Consider the following 14685-nt stretch of genomic DNA (forward strand, 5'->3'; position numbering starts at 1 on the left):
GCTGTACGCAGCCCCCCCAGGTGTAGGAAACCTAGAGAGACACGGGTTAATTATAGTTGTAGAGAGCTGTACGCAGCCCCCCCAGGTGTAGGAAACCTAGAGAGACACGGGTTAATTATAGTTGTAGAGAGCTGTACGCAGCCCCCCCAGGTGTAGGAAACCTAGAGAGACACGGGTTAATTATAGTTGTAGAGAGCTGTACGCAGCCCCCCAGGTGTAGGAAACCTAGAGAGACACGGGTTAATTATAGTTGTAGAGAGCTGTACGCAGCCCCCCCAGGTGTAGGAAACCTAGAGAGACACGGGATAATTATAGTTGTAGAGAGCTGTACGCAGCCCCCCCAGGTGTAGGAAACCTAGAGGTTAATTATAGTTGTAGAGAGCTGTACGCAGCCCCCCCAGGTGTAGGAAACCTAGAGGTTAATTATAGTTGTAGAGAGCTGTACGCAGCCCCCCCAGGTGTAGGAAACCTAGTGAGACACGGGTTAATTATAGTTGTAGAGAGCTGTACGCAGCCCCCCCAGGTGTAGGAAACCTAGAGAGACACGGGTTAATTATAGTTGTAGAGAGCTGTACGCAGCCCCCCAGGTGTAGGAAACCTAGAGAGACACGGGTTAATTATAGTTGTAGAGAGCTGTACGCAGCCCCCCAGGTGTAGGAAACCTAGAGAGACACGGGTTAATTATAGTTGTAGAGAGCTGTACGCAGCCCCCCAGGTGTAGGAAACCTAGAGAGACACGGGTTAATTATAGTTGTAGAGAGCTGTACGCAGCCCCCCAGGTGTAGGAAACCTAGAGAGACACGGGATAATTATAGTTGTAGAGAGCTGTACGCAGCCCCCCCAGGTGTAGGAAACCTAGAGGTTAATTATAGTTGTAGAGAGCTGTACGCAGCCCCCCCAGGTGTAGGAAACCTAGAGAGACACGGGTTAATTATAGTTGTAGAGAGCTGTACGCAGCCCCCCCAGGTGTAGGAAACCTAGAGGTTAATTATAGTTGTAGAGAGCTGTACGCAGCCCCCCCAGGTGTAGGAAACCTAGTGAGACACGGGTTAATTATAGTTGTAGAGAGCTGTACGCAGCCCCCCCAGGTGTAGGAAACCTAGAGGGACACGGGTTAATTATAGTTGTAGAGAGCTGTACGCAGCCCCCCCAGGTGTAGGAAACCTAGAGAGACACGGGTTAATTATAGTTGTAGAGAGCTGTACGCAGCCCCCCCAGGTGTAGGAAACCTAGAGAGACACGGGTTAATTATAGTTGTAGAGAGCTGTACGCAGCCCCCCCAGGTGTAGGAAACCTAGAGAGACACGGGTTAATTATAGTTGTAGAGAGCTGTACGCAGCCCCCCCAGGTGTAGGAAACCTAGAGGTTAATTATAGTTGTAGAGAGCTGTACGCAGCCCCCCCAGGTGTAGGAAACCTAGAGAGACACGGGTTAATTATAGTTGTAGAGAGCTGTACGCAGCCCCCCAGGTGTAGGAAACCTAGAGAGACAAGGGTTAATTATAGTTGTAGAGAGCTGTACGCAGCCCCCCAGGTGTAGGAAACCTAGAGGTTAATTATAGTTGTAGAGAGCTGTACGCAGCCCCCCCAGGTGTAGGAAACCTAGAGAGACACGGGTTAATTATAGTTGTAGAGAGCTGTACGCAGCCCCCAGGTGTAGGAAACCTAGAGAGACACGGGTTAATTATAGTTGTAGAGAGCTGTACGCAGCCCCCAGGTGTAGGAAACCTAGAGAGACAAGGGTTAATTATAGTTGTAGAGAGCTGTACGCAGCCCCCCAGGTGTAGGAAACCTAGAGGTTAATTATAGTTGTAGAGAGCTGTACGCAGCCCCCCCAGGTGTAGGAAACCTAGAGGTTAATTATAGTTGTAGAGAGCTGTACGCAGCCCCCCCAGGTGTAGGAAACCTAGAGGTTAATTGCAGTGTGGCATCACTGTCACAGTCCCGCTAGGTGGCATCACTGTCACAGTCCCGCTAGGTGGCATCACTGTCACAGTCCCGCTAGGTGGCATCACTGTCACAGTCCCGCTAGGTGGCATCACTGTCACAGTCCCGCTAGGTGGCATCACTGTCACAGTCCCTCTAGGTGGCATCACTGTCACAGTCCCTCTAGGTGGCATCACTGTCACAGTCCCGCTAGGTGGCATCACTGTCACAGTAGTGTTATAGCAGGTACAGGTTATATCTGCGTCCCTAATCCCTGTAGTCCTTTTAGCCACGGCTCAAAACCAACCCAAGGGTTGTAGAGCTATATGCATTGTGCAGGCTTTAACCCAGCACTAACACACCTGATTATTCATCCGATTGTTTAGCCATCAACAGCCTTTCCTGGGTTCAAATCCCAATCAGTCTACACCCCCCCTCTCCCCAAACAAATTCGCTGCATTATTTTACCTGTTGGACTCGGAGCGAACCTCACTCTCACATCACCATGTTCATGCTGATGACCAACCTCGTCACATTCAGATGAAAAGCATCTCTTCTGCGAGCTCTTCAACCCAATGTGTTGTTGCTTTCCGCCGTGTCCACCACTGCGGTTGAAAGTCAATGCGTTCTTCAACAACACTGGGGTATCGACTCTACGGACGCTCCTTCCTGCACTGTATTGGCAACACCGCGTACACGTTTTTATTGAAGGCATCTGGACGCTGTGCTGAAATGTATAAACGATGACAGGAGCATGATAATAATTAGCTAACTACCGAAGTTACAAAACAAAGTGATCCATGTGTTCCACTCGCTACAGACAGCTAGTTAGCTATTGAACGCGGAAACGTTTAGCACCACATGGAGAGGAGCGTCTTTGTGAGAGGGGGAAAATTGCTCTTACAAATTCATTCTACCGATGTTTGCTGTTTAGGATCGATTCGAGTTGTTGACGTTTAATCGTGTCTGAAGTTGACCGTTAAAACCGTACCCCCCCCCGGCTCTCGACACATGTTAATCACGTGACGTCATCACACCACTTCCTGGTTTGCTCTGTTCAAAATAAAAGTCCGCCCACCGATTAAAAAAAAAGCGCAGTGTGAAAACCTTAATGATGGAACTATTGATACCCAGAACACAAAGAGTGGCCGAATCAGAATCCGAATCCGAATCAGAATCCGGAACGAATTAATATTATTTAGAAAATCGTTTTATGACGCAACACTTTCTGCACTTTGTTGTTTAAACAGTTCGCATTATTGACAATAGTATAAGCGTATGTCTAAAGCATCTTAGATAATGGCTTCGATTCAGTTTTTGACCGCAAAAAAAGGGAAACAGGATGGAAAGTGCGAACCTGCAATGTGGTAACTGACTGTCGTTGCCTACGAAGACTCGCGACTGACCTCTGCGTTGTGGGAGATGTGATGAATAGTGGGGAAAAATACGTACATAAACATCAAACACTGCTTTTCATTGATGACCAGCAGATGTCACTAATGTGGATTGTGTTAAAGCTCAGTGTAATGAACAATCATAAGGCACAATTTGGTGAAAGCCCCGATGGCTTCAGAAAGCCCCGGTTTCCCATCACTAGAATATCTTACCCCGAGAGGTTCGCTGTGGGTGTGAACAATTATAATTGTTACATAGTTGATTGACGACTGTTGTAAACAGGCTGAAGGCACCCTTATTAAGAGTAACTAAGGTAGTCATGTGAAATGTATGCTTTTCTATTGGTCCGTTTAAATAAATGTTTTTTGTGTGCTCTGATTGGTTGCAGGTATGACGCTGCACCTCCACCGGTTTCCTAGAAAATTCACTCATCTGTAACATTCCTTGCCAGGGGACAGAGAGGAAGCCATGCAGAGGCAGTGTTGCTGTCTCCAATGGGTGTATATTCAGTATTCACCTTGCCAGAAGACACCGGCCCAACCTTCACACTTGTTTACACTGCGCTGCACTGGAGCCGGAATGCAATCATCTCTGCAATAAGACACTGTGGCGCCTGCGCTAGACATGGGGCAGAAAACAAACCTCAATGCAGGGTGGGATATGCCACTGTACTCCACATTGTACCTTTATCAACACTGCTCCATCGAGAAGATTGAAATACTGCCAGTTTTCCCAGAAAACTGCTCTTGTTGTGCTCATGCTAGCTAGCAGGAACCACAGCAGCCTTCGTTGACGTTGTCATTCCAAAATGGCTGCTGTGGCGGCAACTAGCTAGCAGGAGGACGAAAAGGGGAAAACTAGCAGTACTTCAATCTTCTCGATGGGCGCAGTGTGGACAGGTAAAATTTGGAGTACAAGTGGCACATCCCATCCCTGCGTTGAGGTACGTTTTCAGACCTATATCTCGCGCTGGCTCCCAGTGCAGCTCAGTGTCTTGATGTAACCATGACGACTCTCTAACCCCAGTGCAGCTCAGTGTCTTGATGTAACCATGACGACTCTCTGACCCCAGTGCAGCTCAGTGTCTTGATGTAACCACGACGGCTCTCTGACCCCAGTGCAGCTCAGTGTCTTGATGTAACCACGACGACTCTCTGACCCCAGTGCAGCTCAGTGTCTTGATGTAACCACGATGGCTCTCTGACCCCAGTGCAGCTCAGTGTAAACAAGTGCAATGGTAGTGAGCAGACATCTATACATCTACGCCTATAGAGGAAAGACTGGTATTATATTACCACACAATCAACTTGAACTGGTTTGTCTTGATTCATCATTTGAAGCATAGAGGAAGTATGAGAGGAATTTTCCCATCCAGATCCAACTTGATCTCCCTGGGACATTTCTATTGGTTTTGTTGATCTTTATCATCATGATATCACCAATACCATTTACCATCATCACCACAAACACTGATATCACCAATACCATTTACCATCATCACCACAAACACTGATATAACCAATACCATTTACCATCATCACCAATACCATTTACCATCATCACCAATACCATTTACCATCATCACCACAAACACTGATATAACCAATACCATTTACCATCATCACCAATACCATTTACCATCATCACCACAAACACTGATATCACCAATACCATTTACCATCATCACCAATAACATTTACCATCATCACCAATACCATTTACCATCATCACCACAAACACTGATATAACCAATACCATTTACCATCATCACCACAAACACTGATATCACCAATACCATTTACCATCATCACCACAAACACTGATATCACCAATACCATTTACCATCATCACCAATACCATTTACCATCATCACCACAAACACTGATATAACCAATACCATTTACCATCATCACCACAAACACTGATATCACCAATACCATTTACCATCATCACCAATACCATTTACCATCATCACCAATACCATTTACCATCATCACCACAAACACTGATATCACCAATACCATTTACCATCATCACCAATACCATTTACCATCATCACCAATACCATTTACCATCATCACCAATACCATTTACCATCATCACCAATACCATTTACCATCATCACCAATACCATTTACCATCATCACCACAAACACTGATATCACCAATACCATTTACCATCATCACCACAAACACTGATATCACCAATACCATTTACCATCATCACCAATACCATTTACCATCATCACCAATACCATTTACCATCATCACCACAAACACTGATATCACCAATACCATTTACCATCATCACCACAAACACTGATATAACCAATACCATTTACCATCATCACCAATACCATTTACCATCATCACCACAAACACTGATATCACCAATACCATTTACCATCATCACCAATACCATTTACCATCATCACCACAAACACTGATATCACCAATACCATTTACCATCATCACCAATACCATTTACCATCATCACCAATACCATTTACCATCATCACCAATACCATTTACCATCATCACCAATACCATTTACCATCATCACCACAAACACTGATATCACCAATACCATTTACCATCATCACCACAAACACTGATATAACCAATACCATTTACCATCATCACCAATACCATTTACCATCATCACCACAAACACTGATATAACCAATACCATTTACCATCATCACCAATACCATTTACCATCATCACCAATACCATTTACCATCATCACCAATACCATTTACCATCATCACCACAAACACTGATATAACCAATACCATTTACCATCATCACCACAAACACTGATATAACCAATACCATTTACCATCATCACCACAAACACTGATATCACCAATACCATTTACCATCATCACCACAAACACTGATATAACCAATACCATTTACCATCATCACCAATACCATTTACCATCATCACCAATACCATTTACCATCATCACCAATACCATTTACCATCATCACCACAAACACTGATATCACCAATACCATTTACCATCATCACCAATACCATTTACCATCATCACCACAAACACTGATATCACCAATACCATTTACCATCATCACCAATACCATTTACCATCATCACCACAAACACTGATATCACCAATACCATTTACCATCATCACCACAAACACTGATATAACCAATACCATTTACCATCATCACCAATACCATTTACCATCATCACCACAAACACTGATATAACCAATACCATTTACCATCATCACCAATAACATTTACCATCATCACCACAAACACTGATATCACCAATACCATTTACCATCATCACCACAAACACTGATATAACCAATACCATTTACCATCATCACCAATAACATTTACCATCATCACCACAAACACTGATATCACCAATACCATTTACCATCATCACCACAAACACTGATATAACCAATACCATTTACCATCATCACCAATACCATTTACCATCATCACCACAAACACTGATATAACCAATACCATTTACCATCATCACCAATACCATTTACCATCATCACCACAAACACTGATATAACCAATACCATTTACCATCATCACCAATACCATTTACCATCATCACCAATACCATTTACCATCATCACCACAAACACTGATATAACCAATAACATTTACCATCATCACCAATAACATACACACTCACCCAGGAACACACAGACTTTATAGCACATAAAACGACATATAAAACTAGGGGGTTTCAGGTGTCTGGATACAACAGCCGCAGGGCGTTGTCAGTTTAACCATGGATCAGTGTGTTACTGTATTCAAAGGACAACTGTACACACACACACACACACACACACACACACACACACACACACACACACACACACACACACACACACACACACACACACACACACACACACACACACACACACACACACACACACACACACACACACACACACACACACACACAGACAGACAGAGAGACACACACACACAGACAGAGACACACACACACACACACAGAGACACACACACACAGACACGCACAGAGAGAGACACACCTATAGAGCAGTAACATGCCTCAGGCCCTTATAACGAGAGATGATACACACCCTCTTGTTCATTCACAACATCATCTTGTGTCTTGAGGAAACACAGCAGCTTACTGGTTGACCTGCGTCTCAGGTATCATTACACCTTCAGAGACAGACGGAGGAAGCAACCCAACACTTACACACCTGCCGACCTGACCGACTGACACGGCTAACACCTTACTGGTTGACCTGACACCTTCATCAGGTAAAGCTTTGATTTCTTTTATTTTAAAGCTCTGATTTCTACCTTCATTATAAAAGCCTTTGCGTATAAAAAAACCGAGTTGGAGCGGAGAGAGTGTGGAGGTTGATATAATGACTACTTACAGGTTACATACCCCTGTTATTAGACTGAATTCAGGGGTTGTTGTTTGACTGAGTGTGGAGGTTGGTATAATGACTACTTACAGGTTACATACCCCTGTTATTAGACTGAGACTGAATTCAGGGGTTGTTGTTTTGACTGAGTGTGTAAGTCGTTTTTGTTTGTTGTTTGTTTGTGACAGGTGAACGGTGTCGCGTTTTAGCTACCAAGCAACATACACTTATGAAGTAGGAAGAATAAAGTTATTTCATATATATATATACATTAAGTATTTTTTAAATTAAATTGTTTACATCAGTTTGGTAACAGGTCTGTTACCAGTCAGCAGTATTGTGTTGTTGAGGAGGTCTGTTATTATAGTCTATGTTATTACAGTCTATGTTATTATGGTCTATGTTACATCAGCAGTATTGTGTTGGTGAGGAGGTCTGTTATGACAGTCTGTTATTACAGTCTATGTTATTATAGTCTATGCTATTATAGTCTATGTTATTACAGTCTATGTTATTATAGTCTATGTTATTATAGTCTGTTATTACAGTCTATGTTATTACAGTCTATGTTATTATAGTCTATGTTATTACAGTCTATGTTATTATAGTCTATGTTATTACAGTCTATGTTATTATAGTCTATGTTATTATAGTCTGTTATTACAGTCTATGTTATTACAGTCTATGTTATTATAGTCTATGTTATTATAGTCTATGTTATTACAGTCTATGTTATTATAGTCTATGTTATTATAGTCTGTTATTACAGTCTATGTTATTACAGTCTATGTTATTATAGTCTATGTTATTATAGTCTATGTTATTACAGTCTATGTTATTATAGTCTATGTTACATCAGTAGTATTGTGTTGTTGAGGAGGTCTGTTATGACAGTCTATGTTATTATAGTCTATGTTATTATAGTCTATGGTATTACAGTCTATGTTATTATAGTCTATGTTATTATAGTGTATGTTATTACAGTCTGTTATTATAGTCTATGTTACATCAGCAGTATTGTGTTGTTGAGGAGGTCTGTTATGACAGGATGTTATTATAGTCTATGTTATTACAGTCTATGTTATTACAGTCTATGTTATTATAGTCTATGTTACATCAGTAGTATTGTGTTGTTGAGGAGGTCTGTTATGACAGTCTATGTTATTATAGTCTATGTTATTACAGTCTATGTTATTATAGTCTATGTTATTATAGTCTGTTATTACAGTCTATGTTATTACAGTCTATGTTATTATAGTCTGTTATTATAGTCTGTTATTACAGTCTATGTTATTACAGTCTATGTTATTATAGTCTATGTTATTACAGTCTATTTTATTAAAGTCTATGTTATTATAGTCTATGTTATTACAGTCTATTTTATTAAAGTCTATGTTATTATAGTCTATGTTATTATAGTCTATGTTACATCAGTAGTATTGTGTTGGTGAGGAGGTCTGTTATGACAGTCTGTTATTACAGTCTATGTTATTATAGTCTATGTTATTACAGTCTATGTTATTATAGTCTATGTTATTATAGTCTGTTATTACAGTCTATGTTATTACAGTCTATGTTATTATAGTCTATGTTATTACAGTCTATTTTATTAAAGTCTATGTTATTATAGTCTATGTTATTACAGTCTATTTGATTAAAGTCTATGTTATTATAGTCTATGTTATTATAGTCTATGTTACATCAGTAGTATTGTGTTGGTGAGGAGGTCTGTTATGACAGTCTGTTATTACAGTCTATGTTATTATAGTCTATGTTACATCAGTAGTATTGTGTTGGTGAGGAGGTCTGTTATTACAGTCTGTTATTACAGTCTATGTTATTATAGTCTATGTTATTACAGTCTATGTTATTATAGTCTATGTTATTACAGTCTATTTTATTAAAGTCTATGTTATTATAGTCTATGTTACATCAGTAGTATTGTGTTGGTGAGGAGGTCTGTTATTACAGTCTGTTATTACAGTCTATGTTATTATAGTCTATGTTACATCAGCAGTATTGTGTTGTTGAGGAGGTCTGTTATTACAGTCTATGTTATTATAGTCTATGTTACATCAGCAGTATTGTGTTGTTGAGGAGGTCTGTTTCTCTGGTAACAGGTAACATCCCAGGTGGCAGTGCTATGGTTCTACCTCTGTGAATAACATGAGTCTCGTTAGTTGGTCAGGTAGAATACTACTGTTTGGTCGGCCCTAAGGAACACCTGTTTATCCACACCTGGCACACAACTAATGTAATATCTCTGAGCAGGCGCCGATGGTTATATAGAACTACTGTTCACCGATGGTTATATAGAACTACTGTTCACTGATGGTTATATAGAACTACTGTTCACCGATGGTTATATAGAACTACTGTTCACTGATGGTTATATAGAACTACTGTTCACCGATGGTTATATAGAACTACTGTTCACTGATGGTTATATAGAACTACTGTTCACTGATGGTTATATAGAACTACTGTTCACCGATGGTTATATAGAACTACTGTTCACCGATGGTTATATAGAAATACTGTTCACCGATGGTTATATAGAACTACTGTTCACTGATGGTTAGGGGTGGTGTTAGGAGTGGATTAGGAATGGACTTAGGAGAGGACTTAGGAGTGGACTTAGGAGAGGACTTAGGAGTGGACTTAGGAGTGGACTTAGGAGAGGACTTAGGGGTGGACTTAGGGGTGGACTTAGGAGTGGACTTAGGAGTGGACTTAGTAGAGGACTTGGTAGTGGTCTTGGTAGTGGACTTAGGAGTGGTCTTAGTAGTGGACTTAGGAGTGGACTTAGGAGTGAATTAGGGGTGGTGTTAGGAGTGGACTTAGGGGTGGTGTTAGGAGTGGACTTAGGAGTGACTTAGGGGTGGTTTTAGGAGTGGACTTAGGAGTGAATTAGGGGTGGTCTTAGGGGTGGACTTAGGGGTGGTCTTAGGAGTGGACTTAGGAGTGAATTAGGGGTGGTCTTAGGGGTGAACTTAGGAGTGGTCTTAGGAGTGGACTTAGGGGTGGTGTTAGGAGTGGACTTAGGAGTGACTTAGGGGTGGTGTTAGGAGTAGACTTGGGAGTGACTTAGGGGTGGTCTTAGGAGTGGTCTTAGGAGTGGTCTTAGGAGTGGACTTAGGCCAAACACTTCTAGAAGGTGTATTTGATATTGGACAAACACAGCAGTGTGTTTAACTGAAGAGCTGATACTAGAGAGATTCTACAGCCAAACAAAGGAACAGATGGAGCAGCATCATACACAGCTGTGACACACACATTATACAACAGGGCATAGACCTCACACACATTATACAACAGGGCATAGACCTTACACACATTATACAACAGGGCATAGACCTCACACACATTATACAACAGGGCATAGACCTCACACACATTATACAACAGGGCATAGACCTCACACACATTATACAACAGGGCATAGACCTCACACACATTATACAACAGGGCATAGACCTCACACACATTATACAACAGGGCATAGACCTCACACACATTATACAACAGGGCATAGACCTCACACACATTATACAACAGGGCATAGACCTTACACACATTATACAACAGGGCATAGACCTCACACACATTATACAACAGGGCATAGACCTCACACACATTATACAACAGGGCATAGACCTCACACACCACGGGTGACTCATTAAGTCGTTGTGTGTGTGTGTGTTGCTCCCAGTGTGAGAGAGAGAGCATAGGGGAAGGGGTCAAACTAGAAAAACTAGATCTGTAACTTCACCTACACAGTTTGTGTTCATCTCTGGCTGGACAGTGGATGTCCTGTGTGTGTGTGTGTGTGTGTGTGTGTCTCTGTGTGTGTGTGTGTCCGTGTGTCTCTGTGTTTGTGTGTGTGTTTGTGTCTCTCTCTGTGTGTGTCTCTCTGTGTATGTGTGTCTCTGTGTGTCTTTGTGTGTCTCTGTATGTGTGTGTGTGTGTGTGTGTGTGTGTGTGTGTGTGTGTGTGTGTGTGTGTGTGTGTGTGTGTGTGTGTGTGTGTGTGTGTGTGTGTGTGTGTGTGTGTGTGTGTGTGTGTGGCTGGATAAGATGTAGTTATTTTAGCTTGATCTTTCTACTACAGTTTGACAGACAGACCACGTCATGTGACCACGTCATGTGACCACGTCATGTGATTGATCTGCTGTTGGAAAGACACCATCATTATCCTTTTGTGTTTTAATCTTTCTGTGTGTGTGTGTGTTCGTGCATTCATGCGTGTGTGTGTGTAGGCGTTAGGTGCAAGCTAGCAGCATTCTTCTCAGTGAAGCACAGCACCTCACTACCCAGCTACCACCCGGTACTATACCCTGCACCTCACTACCCAGCTACCACTGGTACTATACCCTGCACCTCACTACCCAGCTACCACTGGTACTCTACCCTGCACCTTAGAGACTATCACTACCCGGCTACCACCCGGTACTCTACCCTGCACCTTAGAGACTATCACTACCCGGCTACCACCCGGTACTCTACCCTGCACCTCACTACCCAGCTACCACCGGTACTCTACCCTGCACCTTAGAGACTATCACTACCCGGCTACCACCCAGTACTATACCCTGCACCTCACTACCCAGCTACCACTGGTACTATACCCTGCACCTCACTACCCAGCTACCACTGGTACTATACCCTGCACCTCACTACCCAGCTACCACTGGTACTATACCCTGCACCTCACTACCCAGCTACCACTGGTACTATACCCTGCACCTCACTACCCGACTACCACCCGGTCCTCTACCCTGCACCTCACTACCCAGCTACCACCCGGTACTATACCCTGCACCTCACTACCCGACTACCACCCGGTCCTCTACCCTGCACCTCACTACCCAGCTACCACTGGTACTCTACCCTGCACCTCACTACCCAGCTACCACTGGTACTCTACCCTGCACCTCACTACCCGACTACCACCCGGTCCTCTACCCTAGAAACACAATCATGTCCATTTCCATATCTGTCTCTCTGATTCATCCACTCTGTATCTCTCTGTCCATATCTGTCTCCCTGTTTCATCCACTCTGTATCTCTCTGTCCATATCTGTCTCTCTGATTCATCCACTCTACATCTCTCTGTCCATATCTGTCTCTCTGATTCATCCACTCTACATCTCTCTGTCCATATCTGTCTCCCTGTTTCATCCACTCTGTATCTCTCTGTCCATATCAGTCTCCCTGTTTCATCCACTCTGTATCTCTCTGTCCATATCAGTCTCCCTGTTTCATTCACTCTTGTCTGCATCAGGCTCTGGGTTGAAGTTTCCCCCATGGTACAGATCCAGTATCAGCTTCCCCTCCCCCAATTGTTCCCTTATCCATTTGTGGGGAACAATGTTAAACTGACCCAAGATCAGCATCTAGGGACAACGTCACCCTTCTCCCTATGTTGTGTGGAAAAAGGCCTGCATAACCGGTTATCTTGTATTCCATGAACTATATCCCCAGAGACCAGTTGACTCTATTATAGCAACCTGTTATAGTGATAATAACCAGTTATCTTGTATTCCATGAACTATATCCCCAGAGACCAGTTGACTCTATTATAGCAACCTGTTATAGTGATAATAACCGGTTATCTTGTATTCCATGAACTATATCCCCAGAGACCAGTTGACTCTATTATAGCAACCTGTTATAGTGATAATAACCGGTTATCTTGTATTCCATGAACTATATCTCCAGAGACCAGTTGGCCCTATTATAGCAACCTGTTATAGTGATAATAACCGGTTATCTTGTGTTCCATGAACTATATCTCCAGAGACCAGTTGGCCCTATTATAGCAACCTGTTATAGTGATAATAACCGGTTATCTTGTATTCCATGAACTATATCCCCAGAGACCAGTTGACTCTATTATAGCAACCTGTTATAGTGATAATAACCGGTTATCTTGTGTTCCATGAACTATATCCCCAGAGACCAGTTGACTCTATTATAGCAACCTGTTATAGTGATAATAACCGGTTATCTTGTGTTCCATGAACTATATCCCCAGAGACCAGTTGACTCTATTATAGCAACCTGTTATAGTGATAATAACCGGTTATCTTGTGTTCCATGAACTATATCCCCAGAGACCAGTTGACTCTATTATAGCAACCTGTTATAGTGATAATAACCGGTTATCTTGTGTTCCATGAACTATATCCCCAGAGACCAGTTGACTCTATTATAGCAACCTGTTATAGTGATAATAACCGGTTATCTTGTGTTCCATGAACTATATCCCCAGAGACCAGTTGACTCTATTATAGCAACCTGTTATAGTGATAATAACCGGTTATCTTGTGTTCCATGAACTATATCCCCAGAGACCAGTTGACTCTATTATAGCAACCTGTTATAGTGATAATAACCAGTTATCTTGTGTTCCATGAACTATATCTCCAGAGACCAGTTGGCTCTATTATAGCAACCTGTTATAGTGATAATAACCGGTTATCTTGTATTCCATGAACTATATCCCCAGAGACCAGTTGACTCTATTATAGCAACCTGTTATAGTGATAATAACCGGTTATCTTGTGTTCCATGAACTATATCCCCAGAGACCAGTTGACTCTATTATAGCAACCTGTTATAGTGATAATAACCGGTTATCTTGTGTTCCATGAACTATATCCCCAGAGACCAGTTGGCTCTATTATAGCAACCTGTTATAGTGATAATAACCGGTTATCTTGTGTTCCATGAACTATATCCCCAGAGACCAGTTGGCCCTATTATAGCAACCTGTTATAGTGATAATAACCGGTTATCTTGTGTTCCATGAACTATATCTCCAGAGACCAGTTGACTCTATTATAGCAACCTGTTATAGTGATAATAACTGGTTATCTTGTGTTCCATGAACTATATCCCCAGAGACCAGTTGACTCTATTATAGCAACCTGTTATAGTGATAATAAC

The 14685-nt window shown here is 42.2% G+C and overlaps 1 protein-coding gene and 1 pseudogene across 1 annotated transcript in view; one reads left to right on the plus strand and one right to left on the minus strand.

Moving 5' to 3' along the window:
- The window catches only part of LOC124019550, a 30968-nt pseudogene extending 27974 nt beyond the window's left edge, over positions 1 to 2994 (minus strand).
- Positions 2995 to 7534: 4540 nt separating this feature from the next.
- LOC124019552 overlaps positions 7535 to 14685 on the plus strand; it is a 94671-nt gene continuing 87520 nt past the window's right edge. Inside the window, exon 1 of the mRNA XM_046334916.1 lies at positions 7535 to 7622. The gene's annotated coding sequence lies outside the window, so the exon portion shown is untranslated. The remainder of the gene's footprint in view (positions 7623 to 14685) is intronic.

The sequence above is a fragment of the Oncorhynchus gorbuscha genome, unplaced genomic scaffold, assembly GCF_021184085.1.
Source record: "Oncorhynchus gorbuscha isolate QuinsamMale2020 ecotype Even-year unplaced genomic scaffold, OgorEven_v1.0 Un_scaffold_631, whole genome shotgun sequence".
In the NCBI taxonomy this organism is placed as follows: domain Eukaryota; kingdom Metazoa; phylum Chordata; class Actinopteri; order Salmoniformes; family Salmonidae; genus Oncorhynchus; species Oncorhynchus gorbuscha.